General features: G+C 39.9%; 1 protein-coding gene across 42 annotated transcripts in view; it reads left to right on the top strand.

Moving 5' to 3' along the window:
- Positions 1 to 21,948, top strand: part of SIPA1L1 (signal induced proliferation associated 1 like 1) — a 215,244-nt gene that overhangs the window by 73,744 nt on the left and 119,552 nt on the right. For 13 of the 42 annotated variants that reach the window (XM_040559405.1, XM_040559394.1, XM_040559412.1 and 10 more), the window contains 2 exons: positions 4,845 to 4,913; positions 15,641 to 15,717. The exons of 2 other annotated variants lie outside the window; for them this stretch is intronic. The gene's annotated coding sequence lies outside the window, so the exon portion shown is untranslated. Of the gene's footprint in view, positions 1 to 1,092; positions 1,190 to 4,844; positions 4,914 to 6,277; positions 6,404 to 9,705; positions 9,805 to 15,640; positions 15,718 to 21,948 lie in introns of all 42 variants that reach the window. 27 more of the 42 variants (XM_040559438.1, XM_040559396.1, XM_040559409.1 and 24 more) reach the window with 12 other exon arrangements.

Genomic DNA, 21,948 nt, shown 5'->3' with positions numbered 1-21,948 from the left:
TCTTCCAACTTCACTTGACCTGTCTGGAAATACTGTCGGGAGAGTAGAAATGGATGGCTTAAATTTATTTGCTTTAGTGATCTATGAAATTTCAGAGATTGTTGTAATAAAGTAACTAACACTTGTGCCATCGTGTTATGTGCAGTTCAAGCTGGCGTTGCAGCTGAAAGCAGCCATCCTTGACTGCTTATTCTGTCCTGTGCTGTCTCCGCCTTACGTCAGCACAAGTGCTTAGGTAGCCTGACAGTGAACTGGACTGGAGAAAGCCGGGTTGGAGACATGATCTAAGCCTTCTCAGTTCTCCTTACTTAGATCTGGATTTGAATCATTCTCTTTGACAAGATTCCCCGCACAGCTCCTCTAGCACATGAGCTTGGTGGGAGTAGAGGAGGACAAAAATTGAGCAGCAGTTCGTGCTCCAGCGTGTGCCTCTGTGGAGTTCCTGGGGCTGCATCGTAAGTCTCCACAGTTAGATCTGCTAGCCCAGTCTAATTTTAGAGGGCTCCCATCATCTGTGGATGCAAGCCTTTTGTAGCAATAGTCAGAGGTCAGATGGTAAGGCTGAAATGATACAGATTTTATTACAGGACCCTTTATATAGGAAGGACCAGCTTTGAAACTTTTCTTCCTACTCTTGGAGGCTTCTTAGAAGGCTGCAATTGATGACAGATAACTTCACTCCTGCTGTCCCTTGTGCTTGACATGTGTGATTTAGGTTTATGCTGAATAGTGAGGAAAAAGTGGGCCACAGCACTGAGAAGTATCCTGGTTTTTTTTAGGTGTAACCAAATGTTTGTTTGATCCCCCAAATGTCTGGCAGAATGTGTTCCAGGAGAAAACCACTTGATTCAGAGAGAGGGTGATAAAGAAGGTTGTTATTGTTACAGTGAGAAACTTCTCATCTAGGCACTCTGAGATGAGTGCATCTGAGCTGCAGAAACTTAATAGGTTTATGGTTTCATAAATCTTTGTAAAAAGCCAGAAGGAACAACAAGCAGAATTTCCACAATATCCCTGTATGTTTTGAAAAAGATTTCACCCTTTGATTTCCCATTCAAATTTTGTTCCCACCTATGGTCTTTCTGCTTTTAGGATTTGCTGTGCTATGATTCATCTGAACCTCTTAGCAACAGCCACGGGCAGTTTTTGCTAAAGCTTCCCTTGCCAGCCTCCTCAGGAATTTGGGTAGGTAAGAATGCATGCTCTGCTCTGTACTGTCTGGTGGTCGTCCTTTGCAGTAATGCTAGTTGCCCTGAAATTGGTGTTGGCTTTGGGACTACCACTAATGTGTAGTGTTTCAAGCAGGACAGAAGGGGCGTTCTCCAGCAGAACAGTTTAGGCTGGCGTCCTCCGAGTGCCAGCCCATACCCGAGTCTGTGGCTGAACGCATCCTTTCCATGTGAGAGCTTTTTCAGGAAGCAGATGCGAGGGAGCTAGATGGCTATTCCCCCCGGCTTTATGCTAGGTATTTGTAGAAGCGTTCCTAAAAGCAGGTTGGACTCTGTTCAGACTGTTACAGAATGCATGTTTTTGTCACATTTTCAAAAGCACAGTAGTTCTTGTAGGTGGTTTCTTTTAATCTACTTGTGAAACTAAACTTGTTTTGTAAGGAAGAAAGGGATGATTACTCTGAATGTTCCTGACTGATTCTTGGTAAAGACTGGCTTTTAGTATGTGGTCCATTTTTTCACTGACCCTATAATGTACTTTCAGGGAGTTTATGAAAAGATAAAGAGGATGTTGCAAGCATGAGATACTGCAGTTCTGTCCATACAGCCTTGCCCTCTGCCTTGTATCAGTGCAAGCCCTTTGCAGGTGTGTAATGACTCTAGCTCAAGAAGGCATAGCAGGAAGACTGGAGAATTGCAGTGCGTGGTTTTGCCAGGGGGATGGGGAGTGGTGGTGTTGCTTTTACAAAGAGGCAGGGGTGGATTAGCTTTCAGAGGGATCAGCATCCTGATCTAACACAACATGTTGCACAAGGTGTAGTGCTGCCTGAAGGGAGAAGACCAGAATACTTGCTAGGGACCACAGGGAGAACAGCACTGAGATCTGGATGTAGATCGGCTAAAGCTGATTTGCAACCAGACACTAGCACTCTTCCTCAGAAGTGCAGGTACAGCCCCTTCCACTGAAATCCTTATGATGTTCTGTTTATTGACAAATGTTGAAAATTACAGATGTAGGATATGCAAAGGGAGTCCAGATTTAGAAATGACAAGCACTGTAATAAACGTTGCTACTAAAGAAAAAATCCTTCCTTGAAACATCAGCCTGTGGGATGTTTAAAGAAACAAATAGGTTTCTTATTTGAGAGAATTAGGTGCATGCAACTTTTGTTCACTAGTTGAAACTGTTTCCCAGGGTTATTTTTAAAATTGCTTAATTTCAGCTTTAATTATACAGATTTGCATTTACAACTGAATATATTTTAACTAGTAACTGTTCTTGTGAGCTCATAAGCTCATATTTCTGTAGACCCAGTCTCATTGAAATCAGGAGGTTTTACGGATACGAGTTAAGCTTATTTGTAAAGCATAACCACATTAACAGGTGACTCTTCTAAAAATAGCGATGTGCTCAATAAAGCCAATTTTTGCTTGTTTCAGATACCTTGACATATCTATTTAGATTCTGTATTTAGGGGCAAGGCTCTCGGCAGCATTAATTTCAAGTTCTGTTAGATTCTCCACGTCCTTATATTAGTAGTGACAGAATAAAAGTTGAGAGACTCTGCATGCAGAGTAGTCAGACTGCTGCCTTCTCCTTGACCTGCACTTAAAATTACAAAAGGACTGGGAGAGGGAAGAGGAAGGGATGGTCAATGTGACTAAGTGGCTAATACTGACCTGAAGTTATATTTGGTAGGCTGTTTTTAAAGCTCCTGGCTTTATCTCTGCTATTCCTGTTGACAGGTCAAAGCCCTGTGGCATTTATCACTGTGGCAGTAAGGTGTGGTTGCATGGGGTGGGCTTGAGGTGGGAAAGGATTTGCATCAGTGATTATTGCTCTTCCACAGGGGCATATTTAAGAATATGTAGTGCTGTGTTCCCTGTCATGGGAGACAGCAACTGCATGGGAAGCATTTCTCTGAGAATGGCCAACAGGAGACGGACAGAGCTGCATAGCATTTTTACGTTTTGCAGGTTTTCTTTTTTTCCCCCAGAAACTTCATGAAGGTTTAGTTGGTGTTTGTACAAATTGAGTTTGTCTTCAAGTCCAAACAAAGATAGGAATAAGCCCTACAAATCTATTTAGAAGTAGCCTCATTATGAATAAAGGAAGGATGTTGCTTAGGGAGTGAGTGTGTGTTTTCCTGTGTGCATGCAGGTATCTGACAAAGGGAGTAGGGACATTAGATGCTCTCATTGAGGCATAAGTGTTCCCAAGTTAGTGATTGCCTTCCATTCTGGTTTTGTACTGCAATACTGCAGTGGTAAGTGCAGTTACTATTTGTAAATGGAAAAGAAATGGGAAGTGCTTAGTGTATTTTTACCTTCTTTTATGTCTAAAAACAGTGCAGTGAATTAATAGAAGTTGGTAGTGCTGTAGTTGCGAGATGAAATAACGTACTCTAGAACTGGAGAACAATTGCAATTGTACCCTGCAGTTGAACAACCTTCAGTTGAACAAAACTGGTTAATGTTCTTAATAGCTAAATATGCCCTTTATAATAGGAAACGGATGTTCTTGAGAAAAGTCTAACCTTTATTTCACTTTGTATGAGACTGAAAGGATTGCATATTCTTTCATTTAAGGCATAAGAGGGAATGAAAAGAGCCTTGGATTGCTTAATGTTATGACTATCTGTAAGGTGGAAAGGTCGTTGTGCTTTGATCACTGTTCTCTGTTAGTCTGGAATCACCGAGTGCCTGAGGCTGGTAGGGCCCCCTGGAGCCCGCCTGGTCCAAGCTCAGGCAGAGCCACCCAGAGCAGGGTGCCCAGGCCTACACCCAGGTGGCTTTTAAAGATCTCCAAGGAGGAGACAGACTCCTGGAGCACCTCTCTGGGCAGCCTGTGCCAGTGCTCAGCCACCCTCGCAGTAAAGAAGTGCTTCATGATGTTCAAATGGAGCCTCCTGTGCTCCAGTCTGTGCCCATTGCCTCTTGTCCTGTCATTGAGCACCACTGAAAAGAGCTTGGCTCTGTCCTCTTGGCACCCTCCCTTCAGGTATTTACAGACATCGATACCTAAACTACTGAAGATTTAGTGGGATGGACAGTAATAATTAATTTTCTTTGCTGTTATGGGCACCTGTTGACTAGGCAGGCTAGGAATGACGATGCACATGCTATGTCTGCAAACTTCCCAATTTCAAAATGGTTAGGCGCACCCAAGTTAACTTTAATCTAGCTAGCCTGGATTAAAGAAGATTGTGCGGATTTAAGCGTGGATTTTAGTACAGCCTGATCGAGACTGTCAAGGAGTCTGGGCACTTAATCACTGCAATCCTGTGCCCTGGAAAATGAGTGGGTTTTGTAAAATGCTTGTTACTGAATTCTGTAGTTTGCAAAGACGTGGAGAGCTGCTGGTGGATGAGATGCACGTATCATACTGCATGTGAATTTTTCCTGGTTTTCTCTTTAAAATGTGGAACGCAGTATAACTGCAAATCATTAACTCTGTACTTAGTACTGTGTATGATTATAGCTGTACAGTGATTAATAAACAAGGTGTTTTCTGTAATAGATGCTTTGTGGGAATGGCTGGTGAAGCATGAGCAACCCTGGTGTTTTGAGCTTCTGCATGGTTTAGCTTGCATATTGCTAAATTATAATATGCTGTGCTTCTTAAGCTTCAATAGCAACAGATTTCTGCAGTTAAAATATTTTTCATTTTTGCAGGTTAGTAATAAGAATCTGCTATTAAATCTGAGACTGAACAGAAGTGGAATCTGTGAAGCAGGGAAAAAAGTAAGCTCATGGACTGAATTTTATTTTACATTTTTAAAACCAGAAGGGACCATGGAATAGCATAATTGGGATTGGGAACTGTGACCTTCATGTGCTGCCCTTGACTAGTAGCATTATTTCTCTGCTTCATTTTTTTCTGTAAAAGGAAAATACTTGCTTCCTTTGAAGTGTTTTGAGAACATATGCAACTGCTACTACTTCAGCTGCATTGACCATTAGATTTCCTAAATTCATGCTTCAGAACAGACACCCCAAGTTGAAATACAGCGTTTATTTGGAAAGCATCCAGTTTCAATGAAAGCATTTCTGGGAATTTAGAAATAAGCAATCCTTAAAGGATTCCATCTCTCTGAAAACAAAACAAAAGAAGCATCATTTCTAGCCTGAATTTGTTCAGGTGTAGTAGTTTCCATTCATTGGTGTTTTTTAATATCTTTGCTAGATGAAAGATCAAATTCCTTCTGTCTCTTACTCCCCATATTCTTTCTGTAGGCATTTTATTTTTCTCCAGTTTTTCAGCATCATTCTGAAACTGTAAAAGCAAGAACTAATTGCAGTTTCTTTGTGTCAAACAAAGTAACATAACTGCTTTGCTCTCTTACTTGATATTCTTGCTTGTTTAAACATTAGTGGATTGCATAAGATTAGCCACAGCTATGTGTTTTGAGTTTTCTGTTGCACACACAGATTCAAGGAAGCTAACTAGTAAATGGGAGTAATGCACAAAGCTGTCACCTCTGTAGATCAGAGTTCACACTTTCCACTTGAGATCAGAGAAGATGAGCTCGCTTTTCAGTCTAATTGCGTTCACTGCTTATGCATAATGCAGGACCGCAACTTAACTCTGCGTCGTTTGATGAAAGATAAAGATCAGAGTCTATGAGACAATGTGATGTTAGCTTTACAGATCCCAGCAGCATGAGGCATTAGTCATGTCTTTTTATGTATATAACATAGCATATGTGTACATACATATCGTTATGTGAATGCTGTATAGCTTGAGTGTTAGCAGCAATGCAATTAATAAATAGCATTTCCTGTTACTCTTAATTTGTATAGGTTTTTTAGCACATTAGTATTTTTATTCATGCTTCTATATGTTGTTAGATGACAGTGACTAATTCCTTCAATTATTTCCATATTTGAAGGCTTAGTACTAGGATACAGTTTTGTTACCTCAAAGCCATGCTGTTTATTGTATTGACCTTTATTAGCGCTAATTTTTTTCACTGTTTTTTTTCAGTATGTGTACATAGCCATTTTTTTTAACAAAGGAAGCTTATAATTTGCAGAAGTTGCAAACAATTTAATTCAACAGGGTACTCGAAAACTCATCTTTGGTTTTATGCGTGGTATTCTTACAGAAGCAAGCTGAATGTCTTAACATTTGGCTGAACTGCAAGCTCTCCCATGCCCCTACATCTCCAGTAGGAATAGAGGGAGAAGGGAGCAAGATGTCTCATTACATCTCATTGAACTTTTGTACCCAGGTATATTAGAAAATATAGCTTCTGGTTGGGTAGCTGTGATACAAGAAATGCCGGAGAAGGTGACAGTTTTTGCTTTTTTTAAACTTTTTTTTCAACCAGTCTTGTGTGTGAGCATGGGTCTTTTTAAAGACCTTGAGCTCTTAGTATGAGAGTTGTACATTGAGGGTAAGAGCCACTGCTGTTCTCGTTTCCTCACACTTCTGTGCAGTCAGAGATGTGTAATTACAGTAACTGTAAAGACCACAGCCCAGAGGCGCAGTAAATGTGCGTGTGTATAGTAGGATAGATAGGATTTTTTAGGGTATGAGGAAGCACTGGATAATCATTGTTTCAACTCAAGTTTAATTTTGATTTTTCTTCTTGCTCTTTTTCTTATTCTTTTCTTTTTCCCCTTTATTTTGTCTAAGGCATGTTATTTCAGCATAACTTCCCACTTTTTATTTGTCTTTTACTCTCTTCTAGCACCTTTGGTAGGGGTCTTTGCAGAGGGAAGAGAAGTTGATGTTGAGAACCAGCATGCCATTCCTTTTTCAGAGAAGGAATAACTCCTGCTGTAGCCTCTCTACTTTGAAAACAATTGGTGTTGGGAGGAGGTTGTTTGGAAAGAGGATGAGCTGCAAAATAACTGGGGGCTGAGTGCCTTTCCAGCTGGGATTAATTTAGTATCAAAAGTTTATAGCATTCTTTAAACGTTTACATGCTAGGCCATGAGGGAGTGAAGGGGGACAGACAGGCATTCCTTGCAAATCTTTGCTTTTTGCCTCTGTCTTTGACTATATAAGGGAAGCAGGGATAGATTTGATAAGGTTTCAGAGAAAAGTACAGGTAAAGCCAGTGGCTATTTAATAACTTTGCTGTGAAATGAAATTGTGGGCCAAGCATTCCCTCTTGGATTGTTCTTCCAAGGAGTCATCGTGTCTTCATTACTAAAGGCTAATCCAGGTTTTTCAGCTTTGTTTTTATTAAAATGAATTGGATGTAGAGAGGAACGTTGAGACTCGCAACCGCCTCAAAAGAGCAGGTTAAATATTTGGACAAGTTGGATGGGTTTTCTCACACATTAAAATCTTTGCTATTGTCTTTCATCTAGAAATCATGTTATAGTTAGCTTAACTGTATTTGGTTAAATCAAACGTCACTCTAGCCTAGTGGTGCTGCCTCTGACAGAGACAAGCAACAGATGTGGAAACATAGAGGAAAGGTTTGTAGCTGTCGGCTAACTTGGTGACTTCTGGCTCGGGACTTGCTGAATCAGGATGTCCAGAACCTTTTACTCCTTGTTGTCCTCCTTTTTTTTTTCTTTCTTTTACTTGAGAAGAGCAGTGTTGCATTTGGTACTCAATGTAGGAATTCTGTGAAGTAGCATGATAAAGAACTTCTCAGAATAATTTACAACGCTGTGTACAGGTGTCTTTGTCATTGGTTGTAGTAGTGGTTTTTTTTAGTTCGTGTTTATCCTATGGTGAGAGTTGGTGCATCAATGAAGGAATACAGGTATCTCCATACTATTCAGTTTCACGAATTCCGCAAGGAATTTAGAAATGCCAGGTAGTATTGGTAATGGGTCTACTTCCCATACTTGATTATCCGTTATCAGTACGGCACCTAATGGTACGTGCTTCAGAGCTGTGAATCATTGCAGCGTGTAACATTTTTCCAGGACTTGGGCCCCTGTATTCATGGTTAGCGCTTAAACTTTTCTGGTTTTACTGCAGGTGAATAATTGCATGTGTGAAGTCATACCTACAGCATTTTTATTACCTATTTTGAGTGTTACCCAAGTTGACAAAATAATTTGCTTGTGCGTTTTTCTAGGATAGCTGTGCAGTTGCATACCTCTAGGCCATAAAGTCCCCAGACAGTGACCAAAAGTGGTCTGTAAGGTCACTTATTGAATCTATAGAGCTGAATGAATTGTGACTGACCTTCTGAAGTTTTATGTAATTGGGATCTATAAACTGTTTTCTAATTTTGTCTACTTTTTTCTAATTTTGCCTATTTAATGAAAACAGAGGTTTAGCCTGTCCCCTTAGATGAGTGAATTCTGAAGGAAAACAGCGTAAGAAACCTTTTGGAGACCCTCAGAGCTTGACCACGCATGTGGGAAATTGAGAGGCTGTTAGTAAATACTTTGAAATTCTGGTATTGGAGGTGTCAACAAACATCACCGTTAAACAAAATTGTAAGGTTCTGGAAAAACTGATGGTCCTGCAAAAACTGCTTAGTCTTTTATAACCAAATAACTGGTGTTAATGGTTTTGTTGTTTCATGTCAGACTTGGATTCCATTATATGGCAAAAATACTTGAAGTTTTCTTCCTTTCCTTTTGGTAAGGTGTAGAGAACTGACACCTTTCTTTTCCCTTTTTCAGATAGAACCAACTCTTGAGGCAGGGATTTGGTTTTGGTGATCCAGCTATGAGTCTTGTTGGTGCTTGTAATGTTGTCTCAACTGTAAATACAATTTGCCAATAAAACAACTTTATTTTAGGACCTATGCAGTGGTGATACTCCATTCTAAATTGACTGATGGGGTATTGAAATGGTACCTCTTGCTTGGCATTCACATTGCCAGTATGTCATGCTAATCTTGGCACGTATGAATTTAAAACATCTTTCTTGCCTTCCCCCCCACCCGAGTTAATCTGTTCAGGCATAAAACATAATTTTCATCTTTCTTATTTAATCCATATTTGGTTACTTTCATACGGTTTGGGTTTGTCGCTTATGGTATCAGATTTTTTAGTTCATCAGACCTGTAATTTCAGATTTAGCATTTGAAAAATTGTACAGTAAGTACTTCTGACAAGGAATTGCAGAACTATAGATGAAGTTCTTTTGGTAACAAACATTATCAAAAATCAGACACAACTATTTCAAAATGCTTTTGCACTTTGAGGTAGAGGAGCGTACGTGGTACATAAAGTTCCTTCTCAGTTTCCTAGTACCAAACTGTAAAGTCTATTAAAGCATAGAGGGCACAGATGTTATCTTGTATAGTGTTATACTTTGTTCCTTTGTATTAGAGAGGAAGGAGGTGTTTGGAGAAATCTTGTTCCTGGATTGAGCAGCTGATAAGCTTACCCCCTAACACTCATTTCCAATTCCCCCCCTTCCCCCCCTAAACTTTTCTGTAATAAGAAAGGGGAATCTGTCTTTATGAAATGATGATGAAATTATTGCAGACAATGTGCTCTTCGGTAAGTTTAAGCTTGTTTAGTTAAAAGTATTTATTGTAGATTTTGAGGCTGGAACTTTTATTCCTGTGGTTCATTTTTGTTCTGAATCAACTTTTTTTTTTAGTAGTGAAGAATTCCTTTTGACAAAGCAGCCTTTCTGAAAGGGGAGAAAAGAGCATCTACTGAAATGGGAAAAAGCAATCGGAGAGACCCGTTTTATGAGGTGCTGTTTAGAAAGCAGTGTGGCAGGTGTAATGCTTGGTGGTGGTAATGTCTTTTAAGTGTTCAGGAAAACAGCAAACTTGTGTTGCATTTTTCCACGTGGGTGTTTATCGTGAAAGTATTCAGCTTACCATGTTACTAGCTTTTACATATATCTAATTCAACTATTATAGCTGATTAAGAATTTGAGAAAATAATCCTGTAAAATGTATGTTGTAAAAAAAAAAAAAAAAAAGTACAAAAATGTATCTGAATTTGGTGTATATTCAGGAGGTATATACATGGTGTGTGTTCAGTATGCATTATTTGAGAAGTTGGAAGATGCTTTGGAGCACAGGGCACAAATCAGTATGAACTTGAGTTTAGCCAGTTTTTGTTAGTCATTATATACTTGTCTTTATTACCCTAGTTTTGCTTTTACTCCACGTTCACCAAATAATGTGTCTCTGATTGTAATCTAGTATTGCTCTAGGATAGCTGTGCAGTCATTTTTATTAATGGCAAATGTGCATCTGGATGATCTTGTAAATGATTTGGTCGTATAGGATATCGTAACAACAGGGAAATAACGTTCCATAGGAATTCTGGGGACAAGAGTAAGTTGGTATGCTCATTGGAGGGAAAAAAAATACAAAAAAAAGCATGCAAATTGTGATGAAGATGCAAAATCTACGGATTTGTCAAGTAATGGAAATATTTAGAGTGTATTTAGAAAGATTTATTCCTCGACCATCTTGCCATGTTGTGCGGATCTGTGCTCCTGATATCTGATGCTTTTTAAACAAAGGCAACAGTTTTACTTGTCCTCTTTTGCTGTAACATGATATGTTGGGAATTCACATGAATCAAAGATGACCCTGAGTGTGAGATAGTGCTGTAAATTCTCTGCTAGTCAGGGAAAGTATTGTGTGTTATCAGTTAGATTTAGTAACTATTTCATTGAGTCCTTTTTGTTAGTCTTGAGAATTTTTACAGTGTGTGTTTTACTGCATGAATTATATTGCTAAGTGTGTATAATGTAATGATAGAACAGGAGGTACCTCAGCATAGTTTTCCTTTATAATAACAATAGGATCAATATAAAACATAACACATTTCAGACCAGTATGTTGTGGTTTTTATGTAAACCAGATGGTGCTTTCCTGTATTTTGATAGGTACTGACTTATAAATCCAATCAAAAACTGGCTTTTGTCTGTCAGAATGAGGCCGAATGTATAAGCATCTTTATTCTGACAAAAAAAACCACACACACACACACACACACACACACACACACACACACACACAAAATATGAAAAAGTAATGTAACCATCTGTCCTCTCTACCTCTCTACCCCCAAAACCAAAAGCAAACCCTGATCCCAGGGAGTTTTACTGATGATACTGAGACACCTCTGGCTAACCTATTCAAGACTGAAATCCCTCACAGTGATGTAAGATTTCTTTTCTGGACTTCAGTAGATGTTTAGACAGCTGTTAATTCTCTAGTGCAATTTTTTTATTTTATTTTGGTGCTCAGTGGATAAGAGGGTAGATTCTTAAAGATTTACTCGATATGTAGACAAAACCTTTGTCTAAAAATGGACATGCTGGACCAGGAGCAATGAGCTTAGAATTATATTGCAGACTGCCACAGATTAATAACACCACCGTCTCTTTTGATCATCAGTGTCTCCATATAAACTGTTTTCTAGCCTTTTAAAGGCATTGAGTCCTCAATGAATTTTTCACACAACACTGTGCAACTTGGAAGCTGGTGGTTGTGAAGAGCTGTTGGTGAATGAGATCGGTGTTGCAGTACTGAAGAGCTCACTGCTGTTTGTGCAGGCTTGTAAGTTTCCGAAATGTAGGAGAGAAATACTTTGAGAAATGTTTTCAGATGGAAAACAGTATGTTAGGAGAGCTCAATCTCCTCTAGGATGATGATAACATTGTCACTATTCCCTGGTTTACATAGCACTTTTCTCTCCTCAGGTGTAATGGTGCTGCCCTGTTCAGGTCAATATTGGTAACTTGTTCTCTTTCACTGGGCTGTTTTAAGTTTATCTCCAACTTATTTGCCAGATTCCTGACATTTTTCTTCTGATAATGCAGATGTAAAGAAAGAGAGATGTTAAAAAGAAATCCTCTTAAAACTTCACATCTATTCTACTTTCAGAATAGTTAACAGGGGTGTTTTGAATGCTGTTTCTGAAAATGGATGCTAGTAGGTAACTGAAAACACTGCGTTCTGTCCACGGCGTCAGAGAAAAGAGTGCTTTTCTGTCCATATGTCAGTGGTTACTTTCTCTCCTCTGGCAGTACTGCAAGTACTTTTCCTGGAAGTGGGCTACTTTTGCATTCCTTCAGGTGCGTGCCTCTTGGACCCAGAAGTCGTTTTCTAGTTCACAGATAATTTAGTATAGTCCTGGAGATGTAATCAAACTCTTTTTCTGTACTTCAGCAAATATTTTCACGATATATAAAAAGTCTTGGATTTTCAAAACTGCTTTGCATGTTATTCCAGCTTTTAGATCTCTGAACTAGTGAAAATGCATGCATATTATTCTTAAAGGAAAGGGGGAATAGTGTCTGATTTTAGGTTTTTTGGCCTTTGCAAGTGTGTGTTTGCCACTGTTTCCATCTACCGGATCACAGAAGCTAACTTGTTTATGTGAATAACTTACTATTATCCACACGCCTTGCTGGTAGAAATTTAATGAACGAATTGTAAAATCTAAACAAAAGTTGCTGAAAGTCTGAATTCTTTGGAGGACTGAACGATGGCGTCAGACTTTGGTATGTGCTGTTAACACTTCAGCTCTGATACGTGCTCTGGGTGTCTCTGTACTGGTGTAAATACATGTCGGATTTGGCAAAGTATGAGTTGTAATATTACTGCTGTTTCATAGGGAAGCTGAAAAATAAAATGGGAGCTAAAATACTTGTGTGTGCAGAGCTAAAATATGTGTCCATGCACATCTGTACGTAAAGTCTAATCCTGTAATATTAAAGGTATAAACATGGCATATGACAAGTTTAGCTTTCTGGTAGGCTTTGATGGCCTGGGTGAGATCCAGAATTGATGTGAGGTGCCTGAGCCGGCATGCTATAGAAAAGCTACCAATAATGCTAACTTAATGAATTTGAGAACGGCGTTGGTATTTTTCAAAATTAAAAAGGCAATGCTCCTCATTTTTTGTTGTATGTGAACGTGATTTGTAGCCCACCAACAAATTGGAAGATCTCTGCTGGTGCTGTAATTTCACCCAGGAAGACTTGGAGGGAATTCTTGATAATGTATTCCGTGTTGTTATTGCTAACCACCTACGTGCATGTGTGCTGTTTTTGTGCTGTTCCTATCTGGGCAAGACTAGGACTGACTTAAAGGTCTTCTTGTCTGAGTCAGAACAATATAAAAACGCAGAGAAGGAGGTTCTTGGCTTGCAGAGATGTAAAATGCCAGACAAATGGGTGGCCTGTGTGAATATTTTTGTTGTATTACATATGTCATTTCAGCAGACTTGCTGGTACTTCAGAAGCATACAGTATTGATGGATACCTTACAACTGTATGATGCAGTACCCATCTTGGGACCGCCTGCTTGACGGGTCTCCTTGTGGTTACTGGAACCACCCAGTAAAGGGTGGTCACACAGGTCAAAAATGCAATTCAAGTACCATGGCACAGCAACACGTGCTGAAAGCTGAAACCATTGCGATTCGAAACTGTCCGCAAACCTCTAATGCCTCTTTTCCTAAATGTTTGCTGTTTGACGAGTTTCTGGTGAAATACTGAACTAGCATTGAATGTCCATTACTGGTCTTCCAATTACATGACTCAAGGCTGAAAACCCCTACTCCATGAAGATACTATCTCTTTCTTACTTTATTTGGTTCTGTGAAATAGATCTAAATCTACCTAAACAATAAGATCAAAGCATTGAAGAGCAACGCAAGACAGATGCAGATTCAGTCTGGTTTAGTAGACTTTTCCGTGTATGTTTTCTGCTAACGTCTACTTCAAGAATGGGCTTCTGTTTAATCTGTCAGGCCTGGGAAAGCATTTTAAGCGCAAAACAAGTAGAAAATAATTTCAAATAGCTGAAGGTCTGAAAATGTAGTTGCGTAGCAGAGTTTAATATTAGCTTGCCTTTTGTGACCTGAAGGAAAATTCAGGACTATTTGCTAAAAGTAAAAAATTGCAAGGCCTAAACCAATTGAATTATGTTACTGACAGTAGGAATATGATACACTACTGAGCAAAGATAGGTTTTCTTTTCCATCTCTGCTCTTCTCCCCATTGTTAGTGTTTTAATCTCAATTGTGAGCAGTTGTTGAAATAATAAATGCTGCTGCTTAAATGGTAGTTACAGGTATTCAGTTTTCTTGAGAGCCCCAAACAGATTTGAAAAGCAAAACCAAAAAGCTTAGCTGGTAAAGCCATCACAGGATAAGGCAGGAAGTCTGCATGACAGAAGTCGTAAATGGAGAAATTCATTAAGTTGAATGCAACATCCTGGAGCTGGGCGTACACAGGATTTTGCTGAGCCCGTTTAAGCTGGTGCTGCCTTTGAAAGGGGTGGCCAGGTGCCCCCATCTGCTGATTCGAGTTGTTTGAGAGATCTTGTAACCAGGAGTGAGAGAGAATGGGCATGTGTACTCCAGTTTTGTATACTACTTCAAATGATCTTTTCATTCATCTCTGAGAGATGCTCAGAAAGGTAGCATATTTCCAGGCAGCTGACTTCAGCTGTGCCTTGGCCCCCCTTGCTGAGGAGGGGTTGGTGCTGCTCGTCAGTCAGCCCTTCATCTGCTGAGGTTCACGGCCTTGCGTTGTAAGGCAAGTCCACGGTGGTGGTGATTTGCCTTAAACACACAGTTCTGTGAATGTTAGAGTTATCGTGACTCATCAGTCAGAGCTCTAGGACTTGCAGTGGAGGAAAAAATACTATTTTGTTAGGCTTAATACACAGCTACTTAGGTAAGTAGCTCCAGCAGTAACTTAAAGGGGACTCTTGTACTGTGAGAAAACCTGTCCCAGTTTAAGCTGTTTTTGATGAAGGCGTTTAGCTTGGGCAGATGTCCCACACGTGGTTTAGGTATACTGTCCTGGCTGCTAAGTTTTCTGAATAATGCTGATTTTGCTTCACTGCCTCGTGGTTTGCAAGCTTGGCCAGACTTGGCACGAGTTCAGGGGGGCAGCTGAGCCTGCCCTGGTGTGGGACTGCAGTGTCTAGGTTGGTCTTCTCCTCTGCTTGCTTTTCTCGGAAATAGCGGGCTCCTTTAGTGGCACGTCTCAGAAATGAGCGTGCAGAGACAATCTGTTCTGTACTCGTGGTGCTTTCTCTGTTGGCATCAGTATGGAGTGGAGGGAGGAAATGATTGTAATTCAAATACCGAAGAGCTGAAGAACAGAAAGAAGGGAAAAGATGCTAGGCTGGGAGACAGAGGGCCAAGCACTTGGAGGGAAGTAAGAAAAGGATGTAAGAGCAGGAAACTGTTGACAAAAAAAAAAGGGGGGGGGGGGGAAGAGGGAGTGAGGGAGTGGAGTGAACAAAAAAAAAAGGGGAAGAAAGGAATCATGAGCACCAGGCAGGAACAAGCAGCAAAAGGAGGTTCTGGGGACAAGGGGGAGTGCAGATCACTGTCTTTTAAAGTCTTGGATGTTTGTACTGTACTGCTGTTTGATATCACTGCAGATGCAAAAATCTGAAATTTTATGGCAGGTGCTCTCAGTAGAAGATTCCTTTTTCGAGAATTTCATTCTCCAACTCTTTGGCTACCTAGCTCTTAAATTAGTTAACTCTGATCAAGAGTTTTATCTATATATTTTATTTTTTTCTCTGTTTTACCAGCTGGTACATCTTTGAAGAGAGATTTCCTGTGCTCTTCCTCAGATGTCTGTGATATTTCCAAGAGGAACTGTCTTTCTGTAAGTGGAACTCTTCTGTGAATATCAAATTCATGATCTGAATTAGTTGAACACATTAACAGGAATGTGTGTATGCAGAGAAGTCTGAACAGTTTTAAAAATGAAATTTTTAGTACTTAAAATCATTTGATTGATATTCCCATTGTCTTAACCACAAATTAAATAAGATTTTTCATGATTCATAATTGAGAATAATGATAGATGCTCAGGGGAAGCTCCTTTTTTTGGCTTCGGACATTTGAAATGAATAGTAAACTTCTATTCTCTAGCTTAGACAGTGATAATAAAAGCAGTACACATCTCTGTCAACATTTGTGAAAAATAAGTCTCTGGGGATTTCTGAATGTGTTTTATTTAATGATGAGAACAGTAAATCTGTCCTGTGTGGTGTCTGAGTGAGCTGTCTTTTATCAAAACATTATTAATTGATTTTTATACTTTACAGCTGTGTTTTGGGAATACGTATTGGAATGAAAGCCAAAAGCTCCCCTCTGGATTGCAAGTCATATTGTAGAAGAGTTGAGTTTTTTTTTTTAAAGCAATTTTGATCAGGCGGAAGAGGGAGGCCCTTGAGCTGCCTACTTAGCTTGGTTTGCCAGCAATCGTAGAACTAGTTTAGTCATGGGAGCACAGCTCATCAGACCTGTGTATGTATGTAGGTGTTTGAAGATGAAGATGGGTACCCTGTGAGATCTTCATTTACACTTAAATGCATTATTACCATCAAATTGTGAAATTAAGGATTTACTGGGATTGCTGAAGAACTGTGTATTTGTTTCTTTAGATATGAGCACCATGGAGATCGGCCTTCAAAGCTGCTGTTCTCTAAAAATACTGCTTTTTTGTTAGTAGGTGGTTTTCTACTGGTTTGGAAACTGAATGTGTTTGTCACATGAGGAGGTGAACGTAGCATGGGGAAGGGAGGAGTGGAGCAGGGGAACGGAGGATCCGGCCTCCCTGCCCTGGCAGGGGCAGGCCTTCAGCTTGGCTCATGCTGTAACATTGAGTTGAAGCCTCAGGCTCCATGAGGGGTCCCAGCACAATCCTTGTGGGCCTCCTGGACGGTAATACCTGGTTTGTCCCTAATGTGGACTGGATAGATCAACACAGTGGCACTTAGGCAGCCCTGGACCACAGAGTATGCTCATGCAGTCTGCACTGTTCTACAGCACAGAAGAATACAAAACCATAGGAGAAGTACAGCTGCATATTTGGCCATGGTAAAATAATTCACAGAAGTATTATGCAGCATCTCATTTTAGGAGATGGTTGAGATTGAAACATTGAATCCTCTGGGATCATCGTAGCTATTTAAAGTTAAGAATGCATATAGTACCACAGTTATTTCCTTTGGTGTGCACGTGTTGTCTCCTCTCTCTAAAAATTACAGTCATTCTGCAGACTACTCAAAACAGGAAAAAAATGGACTGCCTGTACTAGCTACTCTGGGCTGTGGTTATGAAAGCAAGTGTAGGAATTTAGTAGTCACAGTAGTTGTACCGTAAAAATAACAGTTGTGAAAGCTATTGCTTTTTACATAATGATAATTTTAAAATTATCATCAGCTGTTTTTATACAGAATGAATGTCAAATGTAGATAGCTTACCACATAAACCTTTCAATGGCAGAAAACAAAACAAAAGACAAAAGCCACAAATAATGAGATCACTGAATCCTACAGCACAAACCATTGACCTTCTTGTCTCAAAAATAAAAAACAACCAACCCACCCCCTCTAATAATTTCTTATTTATAACTAAATTTCTTATTTGTCATTAGTGTCAAAAAGTTAAAGCTTTAGTTATTGGCTTAATTGGTCATTTAACACAAAAGGATTTCATAGTATTAGAACATCTAAGTGTTCTGGTTTTAAATGTAAAATTGTAGAGTATATTTTATGTGAAGTAATGTGACCTAGAAGAGGCTTTGGCAAAAGATTCAATTTCAGTGAATCCAGCAAAAATTGCAGAGCTCGCTTTTTTTTGCACCTGCTTTACGTAAACGTACTGTGCTTGTACCAAAACTGTATTTTGTTTTTGTGAGTATGATAGTCTTACCAGCAATTTCATTTAATCATCCACTGCTAGTTTTTTTTAAAAGCACTGAATTTAATTTTTAAAGTTCAGACTCTTATGAATGGGAAGACATCAAAGGAGAAGGCCAGTAACTGGGGAAAGAGCCATACACAGTGTAAAATATGGAATAACGAGAGAGGCTAGGAGCCTGTTCTGTCACATTTCAGTTTAAAATAGCTGGGGACATAAGGAAATAAGCAAATTATTTGATGAGTTAGCAATGAACTTAGCTGCAGCAGTTTGAAGAGAAGCAAGGACAGCCAACAGCTTGTCAATTTGATGGATTGACCCCAAAGTTTACTTAAAAAGAAATCACTCAAGAAAATATATTGCTTTCATATGCTTTTACCAATGTGTCTGTTCTCAGCTTCTAGCCTGTGAACCACCAGTGGAATTCAGAGCCTGTCCATCATCTGCAAACAAAGTATTTTTGATAACCGTGCAATTGAGCAATAGAAGATGAATAATTCAATGTGTCTTACAAATGTGCCTGTCCATCATGTGTAAACAAAAGTATTTTTGATAACCGTGCAATTGAGCAATAGAAGATGAATGATTCAATGTGTCTCACAAAAAGCTGAAGAAAATAATTAGAAAGAAAGACAAAAGCATACTTGGCTGTCAATGTAGAAGCATCTTCCTGGTGGTCCCCAGACTTAGGCAGCATGACAACTGATCTCCTCAGCTTTTCATCAGTGGGGCTGCCCCTGTTTAATTTCGGTCACCACCCTTGACTTTGCAGTTGCACCACACTGCATAGAACTAGCGTTGCCTGTGCTCATGGTGTTGTCGCTGGAGGTGAGTGGGGTTGTGCAAGTTCCCCTCCCTCTACAACCACTTACGTATCTGTGATGCTTTTCACAGTTCTGCCCTTAGCTATTTGTGTATAATTTAATGAAGCCAGGGAAGTTGCATCGGGGCTTCGTGGAGAAGTTGTCTTGAAAGAAGGCAGGTAGTTTTTCATGAGCTGCTGCTAACTACCTGTTTCCTCCCAGAATTTTCCTGGGGAAGAGGTGCATCACCTTCTGAAGTCAGACATTAAGAGTTTTTCATAAACTGAGCGGCTGAGTTGGGAATCTTTTAAGTACCCTGAAAAGACCTTTCTTTTTGTTAAGCACATGTGCATGTTCATGGAAGTTGTTTTGCATAGGAAGATACAGGAGAGCTATTTTAAATATTGGTATGAATCTGTAGATATTGGTAATTCTGTCTTCCAGTTACTGTTAGCTGAGACGTCAAATATATGTTAAGGATACTTCACATTGCTGTGTTTAAGAATCTGCAAAAAATTGTGACAGTCAGGCTTACCTTAATTCCAAGTGTAAGGAGGTATAACCAAGTACTCTTGTTCTGAGGGTGTTCTCATTCTTTTGTCACTGTAAAATATTTTCTTTATAACAATCTCCTGGTTATCAGTGCTTTTCAGATGCCTGTCAAGGTATCACCATAGCTCTTTTCATATATGCCCGTTAAAAGTTATTGAATTTAATGTATTTTTTCCAACAGAGCATTTGCAAATTTCCATTCAGGTGCATACTATCTGAAGTGCTCTTTTTACCAGTAAATCTTGAAAACAAATCCTTGAAGGAGGAGACGAATTATTCACCTAAAGAAAAGAAGGGTACTTCTTGGACAGATTAATGTATTTCAAGCTGTGTTTCCCATCTATAATCAGATTTGGGAATGCAGTTTTCTGCAGCGCGCCTGCACTTTTTTGACTTGCATTTAAAATATACAGGCAAAAGCTATACCTAACAGAAGTGATGCTCTCTTACCTCCCATGTGATGATAAAAATGTGACATGATGTATGCTGTCACTGAGTCAAGAGAGCTGGGTGGTTCACAGAGTAAACAGATCACAAGTCCATTTTTCTGTGTATGTATGGGAAGGGAGGAAAGAAGAGTGGGAGACTTCTTTCAGGTTTTGCACTTCATTTTGGGTAAAGTCAGTGTTTTACATCTGTTAATGGGGAAAAAATCGGTTCATGAAATCGTATTAATTTAGTAAAGCCTTTAAATCCTTGATTTTTTCTTCCAGTACAGAATATTGTTGCAAGAATCCTTTCCTTAAACTTTTCAACAAAGGAGAAGTAATTACCAGTAACATGGTCATATTTTTTTGTAAAGTATGGCTGTGCATAAATACAGTGTATTTTCCTATGTGACTTAAATTCTATGGACTTCCATTAAAATACTCTGAATAGAATAATTTCCAAAATACCAGTGAATGTGTCTGAGTTAGCTTTCTATAAGGTAGTTGGTTAAGAAGGCCATAATAACAAACATAGTGGGACAGGCCATGCATCCATCTACCTTAGCAATCTTTTTGACATGGTGCTCACTTAATATCAGAAGTTTAGAGAAGAATATGAGAGCAGGGCAAGCACACAATGATCTTTACACACTTATTTCCTCTAGCGTTTCGTAGCTTTTGACTCTTGCATCAGGGGAGACATGTGCAAAGTATGCTTTAATGGATATTTATTTCATTGAAGCATGAAATAAGTAAGCTTTGTAGAGTCTAGTAGTATCTTCTGACAGAGATCCGTTGTTTATGTGATTTGTAAGGTATTGTCATTATTCTAAATAGGGTATCTGATTATTTTATTTGCTGCCCAATTTTAATATTTGGAGAGAAATCAAATGATGATTTCCTGTTCCTCTTTTCCATGTTTTCCATGATTTTATAGACCTTCTGTTTCCTCTCCACTGTCTGTTCCAGAACGAAGGGCTCTTAAACCCAGGCAGCCACTGAAAGAACTTCCTGCTTGCATGTTCCTGCTTCTGTTGCTGGCATAAGTGTTCCTATAGTCACACAAAGACACAGAGCAAGGGACTGATCTGCATAAAAATTTACTCTTCCCCATCCCTAGATACTTTGAATAGTTAAGCTCAGCCAGCCCATCCCTCTGTGTGGGTGCATGGCCATAGGATGGCAGGAACGGTAATAAGCAGATGGACACCTTCTCGGGTCTGTGGGCTTCAACTCTCTGTTCTATGAACACTTCTTACCTGGTGTTAAATGGAAATTTGTTGCTTTATCTCTGGCTGTGCTCTATATACACGCATACAAAGAAATGGTTTCAAACCAGAGACTTGAGAGATTTTTGTTCTGGGGCGGTTAATGTCAAAGTCTACAGGTAACTCTTAGCATCCAGCAATAAGTGAGTGGTGGTGAACCCACTGCCTAAGCAAGCCTTCCAGGGGAGGAGTGAACGCACTGCTAGCGAGTCCCTGTGTGCAGGCTCCCCAGCCATCCATGCTGCATGCGTGGGCCTCTGTCGCCTCTGCAGCTGGTCTCATGGGGACGTGTGCGTGGATCTGGGCCCATGGCCAGCTCTGGCCCAGCTCCCGAGGCGGGTCTCTGTGCCGCAGCTTTTAGAGCAGAGCTGGTAAGATGAGAAGACAGGAGAGAGAGTCTTGTGGAGGTGGGGAGGGAGGCATGCTGTAGAGGCAGTGTTTGGACCATACAGGAGTGAGAGGGAGGAATTTGAGCACTGGTATTTGAGGGATATACAAATGTTGCTGCTTTTTGTTCAAGTGGGGTTTGACTTAAAAACCCAAAACACCTACATCCCAGCTGTCAGGTAACGGCCTGACAGACTTCATGGTGACAAACTTGTCTGTGAGAAGTTGATGAGAATTACCTTTGGGAGGTACACATGGTCTCGTGTGGTCAGTCAGCCATGCACCCCAGCATTGAGCTTTCATACTTCTGTCAGTAGAAGAAATACAACACTGTGTCCAGGAACATGAGTAGTTTACAAGTTGACAGTGGGATCATCATCCATTTGAACCTTTTGGTTCCTGCCTGCTCCCTCACCACACCCCTCCACTTACCTTAACTACTTTACCATCTTTAATGGCTCCAGCACAGGGCATGAGTAGCTTCATTTTCCCCAAAGTTGACCTTTTGGCAATGAGTTTGCCATTTTTTTGCAGGCCTGGTTTTCCATCATGGCTGTATCTAGAGTTTAAGGATATTTCCCTTTATACTGTAGGTAACAGAACCTGGCTTGTTGAGACTTAATTCTCTACCACCTCCTCGCCGTGCAGTTGTCTGTCCATGTCCTGTGTAATGCCCGTGATCCACTAGGATCTTCAGTTTTCTTTTGGTTCCCTCTTACCTCTATTCCCTCCTATATTTCTGAATTAT

The sequence above is a fragment of the Cygnus olor genome, chromosome 5 (genome assembly GCF_009769625.2).
Source record: "Cygnus olor isolate bCygOlo1 chromosome 5, bCygOlo1.pri.v2, whole genome shotgun sequence".
NCBI lineage: Eukaryota > Metazoa > Chordata > Aves > Anseriformes > Anatidae > Cygnus > Cygnus olor.
The sequence above is the reverse complement of the archived record's forward strand: the minus strand, read 5'-3'. Positions and strand labels throughout refer to the sequence as shown.